The 22586-nt window shown below is 45.4% G+C and overlaps 1 long non-coding RNA gene across 1 annotated transcript in view; it reads right to left on the bottom strand.

The window, feature by feature from the left end:
* The window catches only part of LOC310849342, a 431248-nt gene that overhangs the window by 202716 nt on the left and 205946 nt on the right, over positions 1 to 22586 (bottom strand). The window lies entirely within an intron of this gene.

The raw sequence follows: 22586 nt of genomic DNA, 5'->3' as shown, positions 1-22586 counted from the left end.
GAAGGTGTCTTCTAAGCACTAATCAGCTGACCAGCACTGAGAGCAACCCCACTGACTACACTAGGGAGTTTTGTAATGCAACCAGTCCAGTCAGATATTTACCTGTTCCACACCTGGTGTCACATAGCATCAGGTGCTGGGCAGGTAGGTGCAGCTGGGGGAATTATTAGGCCTGCAGGTCAGAGGCTCCCCCGCCCCACTGCTCTAGGCACTCTCACATGAAGGTTGCAACCTTCCCCTAGTGTCTGGTATCTTTCCCTCATGTCTTCTCTTGTACTTGCAGGTTCCACTAAGCTATTATGGCTAATAGACCTGTCCTCCTTGCATTTGTTTATTCTTCCCCACAGCCATAATTTGATAGAAACTGACATGAATGTTAATAAAAATAAATTATGTGTTATTAGCCTGATGGTCAGAGTTGTAACAATGGCAGGAAATTCAATTACTGTTATGAAGTCTTGGAGGAGTAGCTGTTTTCCCTCAGTTTCCTCACCCATGATTTATTACTTCAGCATCAACTTTATGGGCAGGAGTTTTGGAACGAGATGAATACCTTTGGTTACCTTTGGTTAAATTCTGCAGCTGTTGTGAGTCAATGCAAAAGATAGACAGGATAAACGGTTGCATGCGCTCCACCCCCCCCCCCAATTGAAGTAGGAAGGATGAGATCTCCTCCCCTGCTGCCACTTCACACCAGTTTTAAAAACAGAGTATCATGATTCAGAAAATTCAACTCACTAACGTCTGTGTCATCAGAAGAGATTCAGATGTAGGGAAGGGAATAAGTCTGTGGCAGAGAGCGTTTTACTTGTGGGATTGCTGTAGGTAGGCTGACAGGAAGTGGCAGAAGGGTTCTTTAAAGTATGTGACGCTGATCAACTCTTGTGGTGCGCATGTGGGCCACAAGACCTCTTGCAATTGTCGTGTTGAAGGTGCAATTCAGTGTGTGCAACAGAAACTCTTGACTTCTGGAAAGATTTATGATGGAATGCTAAAAGCTGCAGAGCAGAAGTAGCAAGACTTTTTCGGCTCAAGGTCTGCACTCCCTTCTGGTCAGTCTTCTGGACAGAGCTGTCTTTAGCATATACACTGCAAAGATCCACCCATCGCCCCCCCCCATCCAGAGATGAAACAAGCCCACGGCTCCGCCGGTAACTCTGACCACCGATTATTTCTCTCATGCGCTCCTTCTACTGTTGCAGCCTCAGGCTGAAGGCTCTTTCTGGCGAACCAGAGCAGCGCATGGAAACGCTGTTTACCTTCCCGCTGGAGCAGTACCTATTTATCTACTTGCACTTTGACGTGCTTTCGAACTGCTAGGTTGGCAGGAGCAGGGACCGGGCAACGGGAGCTCACCCTGTTGCGGGATTCGAACCGCCAACCTTCTGATCGGCAAGTGCTAGGCTCTGTGGTTTAACCCACAGCACTGTCCCATTCTAGCCATGTGCAGTTCTAGCCAAGTCTACTCAGAAATAAGCTCTACTGAGTTCATTGGGGCTTACTCCCAGGTAAGTGTATCGAGTCGCTTTCTCAGGCAGCCACTAATCTTCTCTTTGTGTGGGAAGAGCCATACACCTTTATTCAACCAAGCTTCACCATAATATTAGCCTTTGGCATCTCAGGATTAGCATTCCCAATGAGAGAGGAAATAATTAAAGTCTCTGTGGGTTGGAGGAGCTCTCCCTGGGAGATGGATCTCCTTAGAACTTTTCTCAGACGCAGCAAGTTTCCTTTCTGAATGGGACTGGAGGTATATAAAAGCTTAAACCCGTGAGTGACCTCTGTTGGCTTCTACACCATAGACGTCTGCATATAGGATCTGAATAGGACCCTACGTGTTTATTATTACAGAATGTTTTCATTACATTGACTGCCACTAAAGTAGACTTTAATTTCCTCGAGACAAAGATCCCTGGGTCTCTCTTTGGGGAATATATAAAATGGTTTGAAAGGAAGGCAATTAACTAAGCCATTAAATGTGCGGTTTTTTAGTTTTACGTGCACTTCACAAAAGGGAAAGGATAATTTATGGGGGGGGAATCGGATTTTGTACTTTGCCGAACATTTGTATTTTATGTTGGGTGAAGACGAACTTTTATTTCTGACAGCCTCCCTACCCGAAAATGGTACCTTGGAGAATAGCTGCTGAGTGATTCAGTGTGATCAACCCAAAAAGGTGAGCTAACCTGAAATAGCTTTAGTGCAAAAGCCGTGGGAGGCGTGTAGCTTTTCTCCAGATAAAAGAGAAGTCAATATACTTGGGGGAGAGTCCCCACATAGTTTTCACCTCAACAGGAGGGCATTTGCAAAGATTCCCATGGTGTTAAAGAAATATTGCATTGGAAACCTCCCATCTCTGTTCATTTTCCACGGAGATTTGATGAATACTTGACCCCTACCGCATCGCCATTGACAGGATTGTTCCGGAAAAGGCTGCACTGAGACCAAACAAATCATTCTTTAATGCATGTACATCCACTGGATCCACAGAAATGCAAACAAAATCCTAACTTCTATTCGTTTGGGATCAGGAAAGAGATCTTGGGATCCAATACTTTAATTACTGTGATAGGGGAAAGCTCAGGCTCTCCAGGTCTCTGTATCTGGCTCTTAGGAATCGCCCAAGGTCACATCTACTCCCCAGCCACACTCCCTACAAGCCTTGCTTTGCCTCCCCCTTCATTGAAATTTGTAAAATTATACATGGCATGGAGAAAGTGGACAGGAAAAACCCAAGGGATGGCTCAGTTGGTAGAGCACAAGGCTTTTAATCTGAGGGTCATGGGTTCTAACCCTACCTTGAGCAAAAGATTCCTGCAATGCAGGGGGTTGGACTGGATGACCCTTATAATAATAATATTATTTTTTTATTTATACCCCGCCCTTCCCAGTTCAAAAACCGGGCTCAGGGCGGCGAGCAACAAATTTAATACACTTAATTATAAAAGCAGCATAAAACACAGTATAAAAACATGAATAACCATGAAATTCAAAAATCAATTTAGGGGAAATATGCATTAGATAATCCCCAGGGCTAGCTGGCTGAATTGGTCCTACTTCGGCCAGTGAGGAGGCCAGGGAAGAATTAGCTGTGGGGTCTCAGAGCGGGTGATCTTCATAAAAGGGGAGGGGGAGGGAAGGGAAATAAAAGATCAGGCTGAATTCAAATTGAAGGCACCTTCCAATTCTATGGTTCTGTTTTGTAAATTCACACTTAGTTAAACTTAGTTAAACTATGGAACTCCCACAGGACGCAGTGGTGGCCACCAACCTGGATTAGGAGAGGACTATTGATGGGTGCCAGCCATGGCTATGCTCCACCTCCACCACTGGAGGCAGTACAGTGGTACCTTGGTTCTTGAACTTAATCCATTCCAGAAGGCCATTCGACTCCCGAGACCATTTGAAAACCAAGACGCAGCTTCCGATTGGCTGCAGGAGCTTCCTGCTCTCAAGCGGAAGCCACGTCAGATGTTTGGCTTCCAAAAAATGTTCACAGACCGGAACACTTACTTGCGAGTTTGCAGCGTTCAGGAGCCAATTGGTTTGGCAACTAAGCTGTTCTAGAACCATGGTACCACTGTAATGCTTCTGAGTACTTGTTGTTGGAAAATCTCTCCTCCTTCCTGAGGGGAGTTGTTGTGAGCGGGAGCTGTTTCCCGCGTTTGCAGGGGGCGTTCCGGCCCCTGCTCAGCTGTCCCGGCTGCTGCGCCACGCCCCCTGGCAGCCAGCCAATCAGGCGGAGGCTTGGGAGTGGGGTTAGCTGCTCAAATGCAGCCACGGCAGCACTGCCCTTTCATTTCACTGCTGGTTTTCGTCAGATCACCCACCCGCCCTCCCTTTAGTTCTTTGCTTCATTCTTGACCTTGCTATGGACCTGTGGTTGGTCGCCTTGGTTGGCCAAAGGGCCTGGTAGGAATTTTTATCCAGCTAGCAAATTGACACCAGCCAGATGGTTTTTCGCCTACCCCGTAGCAAATCGTCACAACGTTTTAGGTGTTGGTGGTTAGGCATTGGAATGTGTTTGTGTATTGGAGGGCAGGGTGTGGCCATCGCCTACCCCTCCACTTTATGGGTATTCCGTTAAAGCAGCCTTTCTCAACCTGTGTGGCCCCATATGTTGTTGAACTACAACTCCCATCACCCCTAGCTAGCAAGGCCAGAGCTCAGGGATGATGGGAGTTGTAGTCCAACAACATCTGGGGACCCACAGGTTGAGAAAGGCTGCGTTAAAGGAATCCAGCGGTCGTGGATCCTGTCTGACACCCTTGCTGGGGGCTAGGGCCATGGCACAACCCCCGGTGACATCAGGGGGAGCTTTCAGTTGTATTTGCATCAACAGGCTCCTCCTACTGGTGGTTAACCCTTGTTAGACTCACCCCTCCTTGAGGGGGTGGAGTCACGCTCTGTTGTTTTATGCAATGCCTAAGCCAATACCTCTCACATGCTGTAATCAATAAAGTTGTGGCCTTTTTTTAGCCCATTAACCTAATATACCACATCCATGAGTCTTTCTTATTTTTAAGCGGGTGGCGGGTCCTGGAATCACAAACCACAGGAAGGAAGAGGGCTCTTGTGCTCAAAGCCTGCTTAAGGGTTTCCCATAGACATCTGCTTGGCCACCTTGGGAATAGCATCCTGTTCAATATGACCCATTGGTGCAATCCAACAGGCTCTTCTTGTGTTCTTAACAGTTCTGCTGTCTATTCCTCTCGGAAAACGGCCCTGTAGCAGCGCTGGTGCATGTTCCTATGTGTGCGCCGTCACAACCATGCAATAGCTCATCATAAAACTAAAATACAACTCCAATTTTCATTTACATCCCCATAAATAACAGGCAAAGCTAGATGGACCCCAGCAAACAGGAAGAATATATTTTAGCCTTCATCCCTTAGGCAAGCATTCAATATTATCAAACCCCCCCAAAGGCTGCAGCGCCAGGAATATGTTGATAGCACTAAAAGTCTACATCTTGTAAAGCCAGTTGGAAGTCAGTTTAAAATACTCCTATTACCTTGGACCAGAGCCAGACTGGGAACCTGAGGGCTGAATAGCTTCCCAACAGAAAGCATTGCAGTCTGAGAATGATAAATTGCAAATCTTTTAAAAGTTAAACGCTCGGCCGGATGCTTTGCATGTTAATCCGTAAGTAAGGTCCCCTGAAATTAATGGGACGTGTTGCCATGTAAGTGTACATAGAGCTGAAGTCTTGATTAAGGGTTTTCCCATGGTAAGCCTGCTGCCTAAAGCCAGTGGCTCTGTGAAATAAAAGCTTGGTTTTGAGATTGCAAACAGGCTCAAAACTATCACAAGCTAGCAACGTTCTATTTTGCAAAAGCCATTAAGGCAACTTCCACTCCGAGATGTCGCGTGTTGACTTGCTGCCCACAGTGATTTTCTTTTCTTTCTTTCTTTTTTGCATCTGAGTTATAAACCTCTCTGAAAAATGGAAGTGCTGACACGCTCTGAACTCCAGTTTCCTGAAAGTGATGCTATAATATTATTCTGGGAGTCTAATAAGTCCCATTGTGAAAGTAATTTGTCAGTCTAACCCTACTGGCAAATTTGTAAAAGGTCAGCACAGACTATTTGTCAAAGTGAAATACATCAGCTGTTTCATGTTCTGCTTCCAAGATGCGAGTCATCATACCATATTAGGAATTCTCTCTTTCTTTCTTTCTTTCTTTCTTTCTTTCTTTCTTTCTTTCTTTCTTTCTGGAAAACTGGCTTTTTTCACGGAACAGATGGAGGGAAAGGACCTAATCTGCCTGAAATTGTTTCACTATTTGTTCTAATTCTGCTGGACTGAGTTTTGGAAAATAAATTTTACTTTCAGATTGAGAGCCCTCTGCAAAACTTCAGTCCAGAATGGGTTGCTTGCTCTTTTTGATATATACAGTCGTACCTTGGATCCTGAACACCTTGGTACTCAGACATTTTGGCTTCTGAATGCCGCAAACGGTGCTTCCTGCAGCCAATCAGAAGCTGCACTTTGGTTTCCAAACGTTTTGGAAGTTGAACGGACTTTCGGAATGGATTCTGTTCAACTTCCAAGGTACGACTGTACATACAGAGGCTGCCTATTAGTCACTGATCCAGTTTTAAAGCCCTGAACAAGTCTGGACCAGATTACTTAACACCCACTACGTACTGACCTGTAAGTGCATTATGATCAGCAGAAGGAATCAGGCTGTTTTTACTGCTGATTATTGGTCAACACATAAGCAAGCTTTTTCAGTGGTGGAAACAGCGTGTTGAAATACCCTCCCCATCGAAATACAAGCGACCTTATCAGTATGGGCATTCCACCGGCTCTTTAAAACTAGGGTTCCCCTGAATTTGAACCGCTTGATCCACCTGTTTCAATTGCTCCATTTTGTTATGCTTTTTTAATTGGGCTTGTTTTAGTGTATATTTTAAATATGGCTGGTTTATTTTTGTTTTGATGGAATTGTCTAGAGCTTTATGTATGGGTTTTACAATTGGTTTTGTGCTTGTAAAGCACTTGGAATAAATAGCAATAATACATACAACAAAGGGCGCACCTTCAGTTGCTGCCATATTCAAGTATATTCCCATTATTCTTTACCACAGTTTTACCCCACCCTTTCTCCAAGGAGTTCAGGGACTGTCCCAGATGATGCAGTCACCCTCTTAGGCCATGGGTGGCCAACACGGTGCCAAACTACATCTCCCATCATCCCCGACCATTTGCCATGCTGGCTGAGGTTGATGAGAACTGTAGTCCCACAACACCCAGAGGGTACTATGTTGTCTACATTATGCAAGAATGTCCCATCATTCAGGATCCCAGACCCAGTGTTGCTGCATGACTCATTTGATCTGCATGTGAGGAGGTTCATGATGTTTCTACAAGGGACAGGGCCTTTTCTATTGCGGTGCCTCTATGTTACAATTCCTTCTTCAAAGAAGTACATCTGGCACTTTTACTACAAGCCTTTCAGTGCCACAGCCCAGGAATTTTAATTATCTCCTTGCCCCCAGGCACTTTAGCAATTTGGATTATTTGTCTGTTCTAGTTTCAGTTTGGTTGTTTTATTTTGCATTTCCTTAAGTTTTATTGTTTATTCGCACTTTTGTACACAGCCCCAACTCCTTTGGCAAATGGTGGTTCACAAGTATTTTCAAGATATCAGTCTTTAAAAAAACCTGCCCCCCAGGTATTAAAGCCAGGGGGTAAAAAATGCTCCAATAATCAAAATTCAGAGGAAAAATGCCCCAGGTATCAGAAGTTTGCGGATAGACATTTCATTCTGATTGCTATGTAGTTTACAGCTTGTGTGAAACATACAACAACTTTTTTAACAAGGCACAATGGCAATAAGCAATGATTCAGGACATTAAGTTGAACACTGTATAGGAATTTGAAATGGACAAAATCCATTCTGTCTGCTGTGTGCTCTGTCCCTCTTCTCGGCCGTGCTATTAATGCCTTTGCCAGTTTTATCGCTATCCGCATTGATGCTTTTGGCTGCTAATTCGTATAATTTCAAAGTTTTTTCCATTAACTGCCATGTATAATTGTAATCTAGGTGGGACCATATAATAGTATTATTAGGCGAAAGGTTTGGCATCACCAAGCAATTTCCTGGAATCTGGGGCCAAAAGCGGCGAAAGCTTTGCCAAATAAATGTGCCTCTATGTAGTAATCCTGAAAATCGAAGCAAAAAATTTCACAAGCTGCTCTGAGAGGTCCTAAGGCTGAATTTAATAGGGCTACTGGTACAATGGAAATTATAGTAGTATTGTGCAGATACATTTGTGTGTGTGTGTCTGTGTGTATGACTATCCATCTTTCTTTTTTGCTTTAGGTTTAGAGGTGTAAGTAGTCCTTACTATGCTGTCTATCCACTAAAGACTGGCTGTTAGTTCTTGTCACATGTTCCAGAGAGAGGGAAAGTCTCATCTATCTCTCCTCTATGCATGTTTACATTGGCCCTTGGGACTGAAACTTGAGGCCTAATCCAGGGACGGAGAATCTGTGGCCTTTTCAGATGTTGTTGTACTCCAACTCCCATCATTCCTGTCCAATAGTTATGCTGACTAGGACTGATGGGTGTTTGGAATCCAACAACATCTGGTAGGCGACAGGTCCCCCATCCTGGGCCTAATCAAATGAGCTTGAAAGGAAGATGTAATCCACTAGGGCAGTCTATGTGGTGTCCAATGGCCAAAAGTCAAAGATGGTGAGAATCCAACAACATCTGGAGGGCACCAGTTTGGCTGCCCCCAGTCAACTCTGACTGATGGTGGCTCTTTCCCATTATATGCTACCTAGAGATGCTCCAAATTGACCATGTGTCAGGCTTCAGAAAATCCGACCCCCCCTCCCTCATGGCAGGCTTCCAGTAATGGAAATACAAGAAGCTCTTACCGACGTATTTTATTCAATATTCACAGAGAGAGATATTTCTAGGATAATGGTATTACTCTGAGTAATCTTCTCCCCCCTTTTACTCTCAGCCGTCAGCAGCTCCACCCCTTATACGGTGGCTGCGTAAGGCCCTTTGTCTATTCATTTTCTGCTCTCCGACTTTCACTGCCCTCCTGGTCCTAGGAGAAGGGGGTTCTGGAATGCTTTCTAATGATAATGTGTCAGCCAGCTATTCTGGCTCTGCTACTCCCCCTCGTCTTCTTCCATTATCAGTTTTGTCCTTCTTCTGTCTCAAAGTCAAGTTGAACCACTTAACCTGAACCTTTGTCTGCTACCGGTGGCCTTTGCCTCTGCTTCTCAGGGGACAGGGCAGGGCAGTGGGGCCAATCATTCTTAAGAGATCAGTACTTTGCTCTCTTTGTTTCTTGCTAATGGTCCATCTTCTCCCAAGCCAGTTCCTGAGCATGGAGAACTGGTTTGGCTTATCTTTTTGACACTGCTAGATTTTACATCTGGCAGCTTGCCTCATTGCTTTATTTCTAACATTTACTAAAGCTAAGATTTTAAGGATGTCTGGCCCTCACAAACTCATAATAGGCCCAATAACCTGTGTCTTTTGCTCAGTGAACAATACACATTTGCTTAATTTGTACAGAAAAAATGGCAGAAAGGGAATGGGGACAAAGAAGGGAATCTTTTTCAAGCCTTCACTGTAGGTGTTCTTCTGGCGATGAGTAGGAGTTCTCCCAATAATAATATTTTTGCTAATGGAATAGCAAACTGGCACATCCTGTCGGGTCAGACTATTGAATGGGCTCAGCAAACATAGGAAGCGTAGATTGTTTTTCTACAGAATTATTAATAACAAAAGCCATATAAAAATCAAATTGAATGCATTTTAGGAAGCCTCATTTTTAAACATCAATGGAAGTGTTAATCAACAGCAGCTGTTTTAATTTTGTATCTTAGTTTCATTTGTGTTCCCAGCGTGGTAGACATTGGAAAGCCTTAAACATCCCAGCCGCTGTTATTTTATTTCTGTGTTTCCAGTTTATGTCCCGTGAACTGTGGGCTTCAGCGCCAGACAGCTCTTCCATTCAAACCTGTGGGAATTGCTTTCAAATGAATGTTTTTTAAGTTTGAGCTCTTTCAGGGGACGGGATGCCATTCTGTGCACGAAAAAGTATTGCAACTTTTTCCATTGGCCCCCCTTCTATATGACTCCTAAGAGGAAGATGTTATGGAAAATTATGGAAGGCAGAAGCATTAAAGACAGAGTCAGAAGATACATGCTTGGTTAATCCAACAAGTTACCCACTTACCTGGGAGTTTTTTGTTGTTGGCATCTGTCTGTCTCGAGAGACGATGGAGTGCACCTCCAGGGGTGCAGTCAAACAGCTGGAGAATTACAGCGCCTGCTGTGGCTGCAGAAACCAGTAACTCATAACTGCTTCCTCCTGCATTGTTTTTTTCTGCATTAGCGGCACCCAAGGGACCTCTCCAGAGTGAAAGCCTGAGCAGTGTGTATGGAGGTTGTGGGCTGCCCAGATGACAATGCCCCACTCTCAGCCTCACTGATGTGGTTGAAAGAAAAGCAGAGCAAGACCTTTGTCACCAGCTTAGCTGCAGGAGTTTCCAGAAGAAGGCATACAAGATGCAATCCAACTGTCTTAGGGACTCCACTTCCGAGTTGTGTAGGGTTTACTCCTTAGCCTTTTCTCCTCCTGAAGATGTCCCTCAAGGCAGCATGTACAGTTTTTTTCCCTGGGGGGTTTACTCCTGAAGTCTTTCTCACAGAGGAGCTGGGCAGCAAGACAGCAGGAGTTTAGGATCAAAGCTTTTCTTCTTCTAGGTGGGTGCACAGTGCGCTCGGAAAGCGGCGTGACTGCCTCCCAGCTGGTTGGCCATTTTGTCACCCCCCTCATTGATGACACCCGGGGCGACCTGCACCCCCCTTCCTATACCACTGGAAGTCCCTAACTCTTTGAGGGTTTGAGACCCATCAGCTACCCTCACCTGGTTTAGCCAGCCCATCAAAACCGTTTCCTGGGGTGTGACCGCTGTCACATGCTTTTAGGAGCCACAGGGCAGGGTGGGGACTAAAGGTGGACAAACAACCCCAGAAGGGATTAGTCTTTTCATAAGCTGACAATGATAGTGGCTATTCTGCAGTTAACATATAAAACTGCCATCCTGAGTCATGGCATTGGTCGAACTCTACATTATGTGCTGGGCCCGGGGGTTAACCCGAGCAATGCAGTCCTAGTCTGGTCCCAAATCCAAGGTTCCACGAGGAGTCAGTCCAGCAGGGCCAAGGCAGGACATGAGGCAGGAAACCAGGCACGGTCAGGCACAGGGTCTCAGGCAAGTTCTCACAAACAGCAATGTTGCTCCCACAACCTGGGGCAGGGTCTGACAGCCTTTTATCTTTGTCAGTGTAACAGCCAGTCCTGATCCCCCGGTGACTCACCTACCTGACTCACCCGAAGGCGAGCACTCCTCCTGCGAGTACTCAGGTCTCTCCTTCTCTCAGACCTTAGTCTCTGCAGCTCGGGAGATGTTGGTGGGGTATTAAACCCAGAGGCCACCTCAGCCTCTCCTGACCCAACTGGTAGTAGAGCAGCTGTAAGTGATTGCTCAGCTGAAGGCAATGAGGTAATCCCCGCATCTGGAGCCAGGGCAGGCTCAAGCCCCTGACTCGGCCCAGCTGGTGCTTATTGCAGGGGAACTTGTGCAGACTGGGGCACCAAAATAGGTTCAGGTGCTGCCTGAGGCAAAGGATCTGGTGTGGACTGAGACTCCTCTGGTTCCGAGTCCGAGCCCGAGTCCCAGGCCATCACACATTAGCTGTTATGACTGGCAGGGGCTTAAGCAATGGGAAATCTTTCCTCATTCCCTGCCTTGGTCCTAGTTTTTGGAGATGCTGAGGATTGAATCTGGGATCTTCTGCATGCTGCTCTCAATGGCTAAGATACTGCCTCTCCCTTTAAACAGGGGTGGGGAACCTGTGGACTCCAACTCCCATCAGCCTCAGGCAATATGGCCAACTGTCAGGGATGATGGGAGCTGGAGTCCATGCACATCTGGAGGGCCACCAATTCCCCACTCCTGCTTTAGACAAATATAACTGACTGGCCAGCCAGTTCTGAGTTGTTTGAGAACTATCACACCTATATTGCACTTAATTAGGTACAAGACGGTCAGCATTTCTGAGAATCGCTTCAGGTCATTTCCATTCTAATTGTGTGTATGTGTGCACACACAGGTGCTTTAATGAGGTGTCTGTAATGTTTCGCTCCTGACCAAAGTCTTCTCAGCAGAGTGAAGCAACAATTATTTCTAGACATTCAGTATGATTATTTCTCTTGCCTGAAATGTTTTCAGCGCAGTTTAATTTTATTCCTTGCCAAAGACTATATTTCTTTTTCACAAGGGCAGCCAATGTGCAACTGAGCTGTGGGATCCAGATCACAGATCAGCACAGACACATTGGTATCTGCACGAAGCCCAGAAATGTTACTGTGTGGTCCTCCTACACACCGCCATTGTATCTGTCTTTGTAGTTACAGTGTGCCTTGTGTCGAGGCCAGACTTTTACTGCAGGCAGATCTTGTACCTGCAGCCAAATCTGGGGATCAGTTCAGGGCCACTGCAGATAACCTGAGGGGAAATGCTGAATGGAGGAAAGTAGTCCAAGAACACAGTGCTGACTAGGTGAAAAGTGCAAGCAGGCAGAGACCAAGATGCAGGTTGCAGCTAAGAGGACAATCCAGGATCTGGGAAGAATGCAGGAAGCAGCAGGGATATTGAAGGAAGGCAACTGAAAAAATGCTTGCTTGGACATCTGTGCAGGGCGACTCTAAACTAGGTGTCTAGAGGACAGCAGATGGGACTTCCTGCTATGCTGATCTGGCAAGGACAAGAGGCCAAGCTCCTGGGATGGCTGCCTGGTCAGAAGTAGGGCTGGGCAATATCTGGTTTTCAACATTGTAATATGCCACTTTCTAAACATCATAACATACTGCTCTATGATGATGTCTGAAATAAGGAGGGAGCTATGTAGAGGCATTGGCTGGCTTCACGGTTTCCCCCACATTGTGATTTTTGCATAGCACCCGAGCACACAATTTTTGACATTGCCAGGTCAAAAATTATGAAACCAGTATCATGATATGGACTTGAAACTGGTTTTGGACAATATATCACCCAGCCCTAACACACATCTTGATTTGTGATATGTTGCCAGGTCAAAAACTATGAAACCAATATCACGATATGGACTTCAAACCGGTTTTGGGCGATATATCAATATTCTGCCCAACCCTAGTCAGATGGTGCTCTGGATGTCATCGGGCAACTCTGCATTAGACCCAGCCAGCTTGGCCAATGATCAAGGGTGATGGAAATTGGAGGTCAACAATATATTGAGGGGGACATGCTCCCTATGCCTGCTCTAATTGCTAACCTGTTGTGGGTACTGATATTAGGAATCCCTGTCCCTTGCTACACTTTCTGAGCATATATAGCTTTGACTGACTCACTAGGTTTGATTCCAGGCTCTTCCTCGGCGATTCCAGCTTCTTCAGCTTTGCAGCCCATTTCTTCCATGGCCTGCTGTGCCCGACAGGTAGCAGTAGGAGGTGCAGAGACACAACCTTTGTTTCAATGTTAGAAATATGTCCTGTTGTGCATAAAGCAGCTCAGGGCCCAACATCTAAATAAATATGGTGTCTAATTAAGGGTTCGTTTATCCTTGGCCAGTCCGGCATGATCAAGTGTAAGCAGGTCAGACCTGCCAAGTGTCCGACTGATCTGCCTGCCACCCACTTTGAAATCTGGTCTCCAGACTTCATTCTGGTTACTTTCACTCTCGCTGAGTTTTCCTAAACAATGCTGTTGGCAAATAAGTGAGCTGTTCAAGGAGCAGCCTTGAAAGATCCTGGCGATAGTAGGATGGGGCAGGCAAGCACTCCAGTTGAGCTGTATGTGAATGGGAACAGCCATTAAGGTGCTGGAAACTGGGGCTTAGTGAAAGTCGGAGAGGAGAGAGAAACAGATGTAGGAGCTGGCAGGACCATCGTGGTCCAGCAACCCCATTGTGGTTGAAGAAATGGATAAGGAAAGTACACCAGGATCTGTGTTTACAAGAAACAAACAAGCCACCTAGCGGTTATCAGACCAAGGACCTATTCAGTCCAGCATTATTATGGCAACAGTGGCAAGCCAGATACTTTTGGAGAGTAATAATCACAACGCCATTTGGTCACTATGGCTAATGCCCACCAGTAGGCTCTTATGCTGCAAATTTGCCTAATCCTGTTAAATTTCATCCAGATCTGGAGGTGGTGCAGTGTCATTTGATCAAGTCACTTCAGCGATGATCCATTGTCAGGGACTGGCAGGACGCCGATCAGTGTAAACTGGGGGAAGCAGGGTTGGGGGGAGAGAGCGGCAGTGGTCTGTGGGGACCTGTACCAGCCAGGAGGCAAGAATCAGAGGCAGGGGAAGCTTCAGAGCTGGAAGAAGAGGAGGACGAAGAGGCAGGACAGGCAAGTGAAGGGCTGGATGCTCTTGCACCACTATCTCCCAGAATCAGGAAAGAATTGAAGTGGGAAGAGCAGAAGCAGCTTCTACATGGGTGTAGTCTCTGGCTACATGCATGCAGCGCATAAACTCGTGGAGGGGTGTGGTTTCTAGTTGCTGCAACTTCTCCATAGAGTGCGGACCTGGGAATAGATGCCTAGACACCAGATTGGCATGCATAGGTATCCAGAGCTGTAGAAGCGACTGTGTTATCTTTGAAAATAAAGAGTCAACTCTCTGCCTTGTGCATTCCTTTGGCTGGGAAGTGCCCTCGGCATCCATATTTTTATAGTTATTTCAAACGGGGTTTCATGTTTTCACTTTGTAAACCAGTCTGATATTTCATGATATGGTGGTTATAGAAACAAGCAAATGAACAAACCTTTTGCCCACAGTGCCAAAGCATCTACTCACCAGCTTTGTTTCAATTCCTGTGCTTTCTTACCAAAATCATGGTAGAGTCCCCATTTATCATACTAACAAGCAAATCTAAAAATAATAATGAAACCAGTAATCCGTGGATGTTAGGTCTACAAATGGCTGCATATTATGGTAGCTATGAACCACCAGCGTCCAAAATACAGAGGCAGAATGCTTCTGACTACCTGATGCTGATGACAAATAATTGGGTCAAATAACTAGGAAACACAAACACATTCATGGATTTCTTTTCAGGTTCCAGAGGTGATCATGGCGTCAAGGGTCAGCATTGTTGAGCATTTCTCAAGAGCCCACACCCCAGCAGGGGATCCACTGGCAAGAGCTCCCTGGCTCTCCTTCTCTTCCCCATTGCAACCCACTTGCTCTCCCACATCTCACCCTGTCCCAGACTGTCTGTTGGTGTCCCAGCACCATGGAGAGCTCCTAGTGAGCCACTTGATCCAATAAGAGTTGGAAGCAAACAGAGCCCAATTGAGCTTCTTTCTCTAATACACATCTCCCCAGTGCCCTCTGCCCCCTTTGTTAAAAATTTGATTCCCACAAAGGACCGACCCTCTGGCTTGAGGAGGAGCACTTCTCCTGTGCTCCACAGCATGCTGCCTGGTGTGCTCCATGCAACAGTGGATCAAAGTTGTGGTGTGGGAGATATTCAGTCCTTAGACCCACTGTCAAGGATGCTCCGAGGCCAAAGGAATGCACACAGCAGATAGTTAACTGCTGCCTCTGCTCTTTCTACTTCAGTTCTCTTCTAGTTCTAGAAGACAGTGATGCAGAGAGGATGGGAAAGCACCCGGCCCTTCACTTGCCTTACCTGCCTCTTCCCTCTCTTCCTCTTGTGCTCCACCCTCCAGTTTCCTCCAGTTTCCTCCAGTTTCCTCTGCCTCTTGCCTCCTGGCTGGTACAGGTCTCCACAAATCACAGGTCCCCTCTCCAGCGCCCTTCCTAAGTCAGACTGCCAGCTCCTGACAGGCAAACATGAGGGTCCTATGCACCCTGGTGCTGCAGCATCTGGTTCAGTGGGCTACTGCCTGCCATCTCAGATTCAGTGATCCCCTGATCTGTGGCATCAAGATCACAGCCAGGAATCTGGTCTGACTCCTTCACTGGTAGTTCTGTATGCTCAGACAGTGCCCTGGTCACTGATGGACTCCGGGAACACAACATGGGCAACACTGGTGGTGAGAAGAGAGAAGAGTAGATGCTGTTGACTACTTGCTTGCTGGCTGGCTGGTTAAGAGCTGTAGCTCTCTAGCAACTGCTATGAGCTGCCCAAGGGAGGAGGCCAGCAGAGTGCTCCCTCACAGCTCCCACTGCCACTCAGGATAAGTGCTTGCTCATCCTCCTCCTGAGCTCGGTGGCAGTGGCACTGGCAGGGAAAATAGGGACATTCCGGGATCAAATCAGAACCCGGGGTGGCTTTTGTAATTCCGGGACTGTCTCTGGAAAATGGGGACACTTGGAGGGTATGGAATAGGCCAAATATCTTCTTGTATGGCTGCACATTCCGCTTCACTGATGGATTCAGTGCTGATTTGGGATGCTGTAAGTGAGGAGGGAGGCTGGGGCCCTCATGGTTTGTGATCCCAAATACCTGTGAGAACATTCAAATAAATACACTCACTTCATTTATTTGAGTGTGTGATGGTGCAATCGTTTAAACAAATTAGGCGTCTGTGTTTATTTGATCGCCCCTCCTGTGTCCCGCTTTGAACATGTTGCTCCAGTACACTTGCTTTTTCTCTGCAAGAGACGAGAGAGAGGGAGAGAGAGAAATTAAAATGCCACCCCCTTCTCCACTGCCTAATGTTATTGTAATGCTGTAGGAGAGATTTAAAATACACAAAAAGCCAGAATATTTAAAAATTATGACTCCCACAGGGCCTGTAGCTCAACCATATAGCACATGTGTTGTATATTAAGGTGGTGGTTCACAGTTTGTTTTTGTTGGACAGTCCTTTGGGATGGAGTAGCAGGTGAGGCCTCCCACTTTCCTCTATCTTATACAGGGGGGCAAACGCAGACCTGAATGCTCTGGTAGCACAGAATAGAAACCAGGAGGTGTGTGTGATGGCGGCTCCTTCCAGTGCTCAAGAGAGATTGTGTGAGGAAGGAAAGTTGTGCATTGCCCTTCTGGGCTCCACAACAGGAGTTCCAAGTGTGTACCTTGCTCCAACAAAGCCCTCGAGATGTCTCCAGTGCTGAATGAGCACAATGCCACCCACCCAACAGGACTTCTGTTTCCTGTTCTCACCCCAGAGCCTGCTCATGAGGCTAACCCTTCAGAGCTGATTTTGAGGGTGCATGGGAGGCTGAAGGGAACAGGAGAAGAAGAGGATGTTTTCTTGGGTGCATTGAAGTCTGCCTTACTAGCAGAACTGCAACAGCAGAGTAAGCAAAAGGCTTTGATGCTCCCAGGACTAGGACCCTGCCTCTCCTGGACTCTGGAACTTAAAGGAGCAACCCTCCAGGTGCATTGTCTACAGGACAACCTGTGGGTGTGAGTCCCTAGTGTGAACAAGGCTGGTTCTTTTGGTGTGGATGTTCTACCTCCACTGTCCAAGTCTTTATGACTCTGAACACCAGTTGCTGAGAATCACAGGTAGGGAGAGGGCTGTTGTACTCAGATCCTGCTTATGGGATCTGGCCAGCCATTATGAGAGCAGGATTCTGTACTTGGTGGGCTTTTGGCTTGATCCAGCAGAGCGGTCAGGAATCAGGATCAAAGAGCAATGGAGTTCAGAGAGCAAAGCAGATGGCAGCACAGATAGCATGGATCAGGAATAAAGAGCAAGACCAGAAGCCCAAGACATACTAAAGCTCAGGAAGTCCTTGACGCTTATGTCAAGCTTGACTTCAAAAGCAAGTTTTATATATTCCTCCCTGCACAGGAGGAGCCAATGGTTGCCCTGAGTGGGTAGAGCCAGGTCAAATCTGAAAGCTGCTTCCCTGCAAGACTTCAGTTCACCACAAGGGGCAGTGGCCAGCAGTTCCTGACGCCTCCACTCATATATCTGGATAAGTGCAAGAAACCCCTGTGATGGATTGGTCTGTATGCAATCATGGAACTTATTGAGGGATCACTGTATGGAAAGGAAAATGACTGTGAAAAGCTGAGCCAGTCAATCGTAAAGAAAAAGTACGAAGCGACACTAGTAAACACTATATAAGCTGCCAGCGCCAAGACTTAGATCATTGGATATCTTCCAAGGAGCACGGGCTCATTTGTTTATTTTTGTAATGAAATACTGTACAAGAAATACGCAAAAGATTGTAAAACGAGCCTATAGCTCAGACATTGTTTATATGTGAACATAAGATATTTGGGGGCCGTTGCCATCGTTTAAAGAGAGAGGAGGAGAGACCTTGCAAAAGAGTTCTTTCCAGTGTTTAGATAATTCCTATCTGTTAAATTGATAAGATTTATTATTAAGAAAACCATAAACCATTTCTTAACTGTTTGGAGGCTTTGGGTCTTTTTTGTGATCCTCCACGATAGCTCAGTAGGGTTTACTAAATAGAACTACAACAGTTTCGTGAGTAATTGCTTTCCCCTCCATTTTTCTTATGTTAATGGTCCACATGTCAACTCCACAAGGCTGCAGTGCTCTAGTTATACAATGAACAAGCATGGATTATTTGATTATTTTTATCTGATCGTTTTCTCCCGTTCCAAATTGTCACGATAGTGTCTAGGCAAATAGTCCAGAATCTCATCAAATTTGGATGTTGGTACCAAAGTTTGAAAGGGACGCGGGTGGTGCTGTGGGTTAAACCACAGAGCCTAGGACTTGCCGATCAGAAGGTCGACGGTTTGAATCCCCGCGACAGGGTGAGCTCCTGTTGCTCGGTCCCTGCTCCTGCCAACCTAGCAGTTCGAAAGCACATAAAAGTGCAAGTAGATAAATAGGTACCGCTCTGGCAGGAAGGTAAACAGTGTTTTTGTGTGCTGCTCTGGTTCGCCAGAAGTGGCTTAGTCATGCTGGCCACATGACCTGGAAGCTGTATGCCGGCTCCCTCAGCCAATAAAGCGAGATGAGCGCCGCAGCCCCAGAGTTGGTCATGACTGGACCTAATGGTCAGGGGTCCCTTTACCTTTTTTAACCAAAGTTTGACCCATGGAAAGTTGACTTATATTGAATTATATCGGCTCCTCTAATCAGTTTTGTTGACACTGATTGGGAGTATTTCTCCATGATTTCAGGTGCAGATCCACGCCCACCCCCAGCCCTATCTGAAGTGCCAGGGATTGAACCTAGGGACTCAGCTTGACTGGTAAAGAAAAAAGCAATTTATATGTGTTGCATATGCAATATAACATTGTGCCACCATATGACGATGTGGAGTCCCATTTTCCTCTATCTGTTTCCCCTGTTTAAATTTACAGTGCTTTAACCTGAAATGCTTCTTTGATGTGTCTAGATCTAGCCTAGGTTCCTTCTCATGCAGCACATGAGGGACACTACTGATTTTTGACCTCGTTCACTGTTCAAGGCTCAGTAGAAAAGACAGAAGCTACAACAATGCCACAGGGCCTGGAACAGCACTGCCTTAAAATCCTCTTGAATCGTTAATTCTCTCCCATGTGACTCTGCCTGCCATTTCAGATCTTCCTGAGTAGCCCTTCTGCGGTCAGGACCTGGCTACTGGAGAGAGGATTATTTTTTTTTAACGTGGCACTATCCAAGCTGTGGCTCTCTCTGTCTCTTAGTGACACATTGGTCTGGCAATATCTGTTAACTTTTCAGTGCCCGACAAAAGTCCAACCTGTTCTCTTATGCACTCAATGGCAATTAAGCCCTCTTTTTTAATTACTCTGTTGTTTTAACGGGGTTGCTTTCTTGCAGATTTTAATTAAGGATGTATATATTTTAATCTTGCAACATGATTATACTATTGTGTCTTTTAATTGTGTTTGTTTCTATTTTAAAGTTTGTGTAACTAATTTTTATACTTTGTTAAGTACTGTACTTAGGATCCTATTTTGGCATTAGTTTAAAATAATAATAACAATGATAATAATAGTTTTTAAAAGATCCTTTTAATTATTTTTTAGGTGCTATTTTATCTGCTGGTTCTATTCTTGTGGTTTTATTTCTGCTGTTTTGGTTGTTTGTAACTTATTGTATTTTACTGACATAAAAAATTACTATTATTACTATTACTATTCAGTGATCAACAGTGGGAGTCATATTCAGAGTAAATAAATGGACTTAAGTTATTTGTGTCTATTGATTCATTGCGTCCACTCTGAGCATGACTTAATGCTGGATCATTTAAGGTGGATATTTGCATCTGAACCAAAATCCAAAATCACCAATTCAGCTGGTGTGTTTTCATTCCAATAAATTATATCAAAATTATTTCTTCCTTTCCTGTTGATCAGTTGTTGTATCATGGATGTTCTTGCTACAATTAGCATGTGGTTGTTTTGCCCTTAAGGTAACCAGGTCTCAAGCCATTCGCCAACCTGCTGCCCTTGAGATGTTTTGAACCACAGCTCCCATCAATCCCAGTCAGCATGGCTGTTGTCCAGCCTCTGTCCTGGAGAATCTGTGGCTGGCAAACCAGCCTTAGCCTTATATGTGCATCCCAGCCACTAGCCACCCTTGGAATATTTTTCACTGTCTCTGCCATACCTTTGGTAGCAATGTTCCTCCAGGCATACATGAAGCTGAAGTGATGATTACAATAAGAGGAATTGTAAGAGGCTTTCCAGAACTGGGGTCAGGGATGACATCTCCATAAATCACTTGTAACCTTAACACAGACAGTCTTATAGGAGCTTTCCTGTCTGATGCAGAATATACATAGGTTAAAATATTCCCATCATATTTACCTTTCACTCTGAGGGTTACAGAAACCAAATTTCTGTCATCAACAATTATTAACGTTCCATTTTACCCTGCAGAGACTTTTAATAAAGCATTAAACACAGCATTTGGACAGGCAAGGGCTAAAGGGAGAGAAGATGTGGTCCAAATATATAAAAGTGAAGGAGAGAGATATAAAATCTGAATATATAAAAGTGATGGAGAGAGAGAGAGAGAGAGAGAAAAGAGAATGTGTTATGTAACATCTGTGTGCCACATGTACATAAATCACAGTGGGATTCTAAACATTTCTTCCTTCACCTATATGTAACTCAGCTTTTATAGTTCATAATTGTACTAAAAACATTATTATTTTTCTAACTTTAAAGTGACATTTGATCAAGTCTAGAGGAGAGCCATTGCAAGCTGACTGTGGACTTGGGACTTGTAAGACCCTCACGAAGCATCACTCTTATTTCATCACATAAAGTCTGGGAGTGAAGTAGATGAAAAACTCTGAATCTTAAGAGGACGCAAAATAAACAAGGTAACACAGCTTGTGCTCAAGAAATGTGGTCAAATGAATAAACAAGGAGGCCCAATCAAATAGTTCTCTGCTGTTAGCAGTCACCAATATTGGCATCCAGAGTACTTTACATCTAAGGAGAAATCAGCCTTTGGAGCAAGTTCTCATGCTCAGCTGATTGGACAACCCAATCAAATAGGTAGTAAAGGTAGCTTGCCTGAGATCGAGGATAACTGGGAACATCCTGTAGGAGAACACAATTCCCTTCTTTTCAAATCCAAGCCCTTGGGAGTCAGCTAGCCCTGGCCAAGCCCTGCTCCATCTTTTATTTCACTCTAGAGAATAGAGCAAAAAGAGTCCATTCACTTGTATGGAGCAAGGGTATAGAGTTGCACTGGGGGAAAGTACACAAGTCTTCCTTTACTCCGGGTCCTGTTGTCTCATATGTCTAAAAGCTTGCCAGTCTCCACATGAGCTCACCTTTTCACCAAAATAATAATCCTAGAGACCCTTTTGCACATGAGTGGAGGCTGGTGCCCTATGCTGAATGGGAGACTGTCTCCCTCATCTCAGTTTTGCCCTTGTAGAATTCAGCAGGAGGATGGAGATAAAACCAGCATTAGTTGGCTCTGCCTGCCATTGGTTCTGGCTTTCAAGGAGAAAACACAAGTCCTTCTCCCTTCAGCTGTAGATTGTTGACAAGATGGGTCATTGGATGGGTGTGCTTCAATGTTGGGATGGGAAAACAAAACTAGGGCAGAAGAATAGCATGAGCTGGCTAAGCCCAAAGATACACAAGAAGCCAGAGCGTATTCTGGAGCGTATTGGTCCAACCCTGCCATTTGGCATACTGAAGCAGCCACCTGAGACAACAGATTCTGAGGGGTGGAGAGTAGACAATGTTGTGTGTGCCCCTTAAACTAACCTGCTGTTCTCAGATATAGTGGAAGATGCTGTCCCATTGCCAGTGTTGAATTAAGATTCACCTGTCCACCCATCTGGCTTTGGTATGTGGAATGGGAGGCACCAAAATGTCTTGGGCCAACACAACCATGCATTTCACTCTACAGAGCTGGGCACCAAGGAGCATGTTATTGCTACAGATTTGATACCCGCCTATTAAAAAAAAAAGCCTAGTATGGCCCCAGGTTCAGTTGATCTGGGAGAATATCTGGATTCAAAATGGCACCCAGTGACATGGGAAAACGAATCCACTCAATTTGCAAAGGTTAATTATCCCAGGATTTGTCAGCAGATGTGTGGATTTCACACAGAACTGTTGTTGTTGTTTAGTCGTGTCCGACTCTTCGTGACCCCATGGACCAGAGCACGCCAGGCATTCTGTCTTCCACTGCCTCCTGCAGTTTGGTCGTCCCTTCTCCTTGTGCCCTCCATCTTTCCCAACATCAGGGTCTTTTCCAGGGAGTCTTCTCTTCTCATGAGGTGGCCAAAGTATTGGAGCCTCAGCTTCACGATCTGTCCTTCCAGTGATCACTCAGGGCTGATTTCCTTAAGAATGGAGAGGTTTGTTCTTCTTGCAGTCCATGGGACTCCAGCACCATAATTCAAGAGTCACCATAGTTCAAGAGTCATAATTCAAGAGTCTCCTCCAGCACCATAATCCATAATTCACACAGAACTACCACTTGCAAATAGTTCACTACAGAGCCTAGATTTCCTAAAGGTTTCTTTTGGGTCAGAAACGTGCCTCACCTTGTTTATATGTTGCGAATGTAGGTAATGCACAGAATATTACTGTTCCTGTTTCCCAAATCATACAAAGTACAATGTATTAGAGACAGTAATGGGCAAATAATGCTTTCAGGGCTGA

Source organism: Podarcis gaigeae, assembly GCF_964106915.1.
Source record: "Podarcis gaigeae genome assembly, chromosome: 7".
NCBI classification, from domain to species: Eukaryota; Metazoa; Chordata; class Lepidosauria; order Squamata; family Lacertidae; genus Podarcis; species Podarcis gaigeae.
Note: the sequence above shows the minus strand (reverse complement) of the source record. Positions and strands in the feature narration are given on the sequence as shown.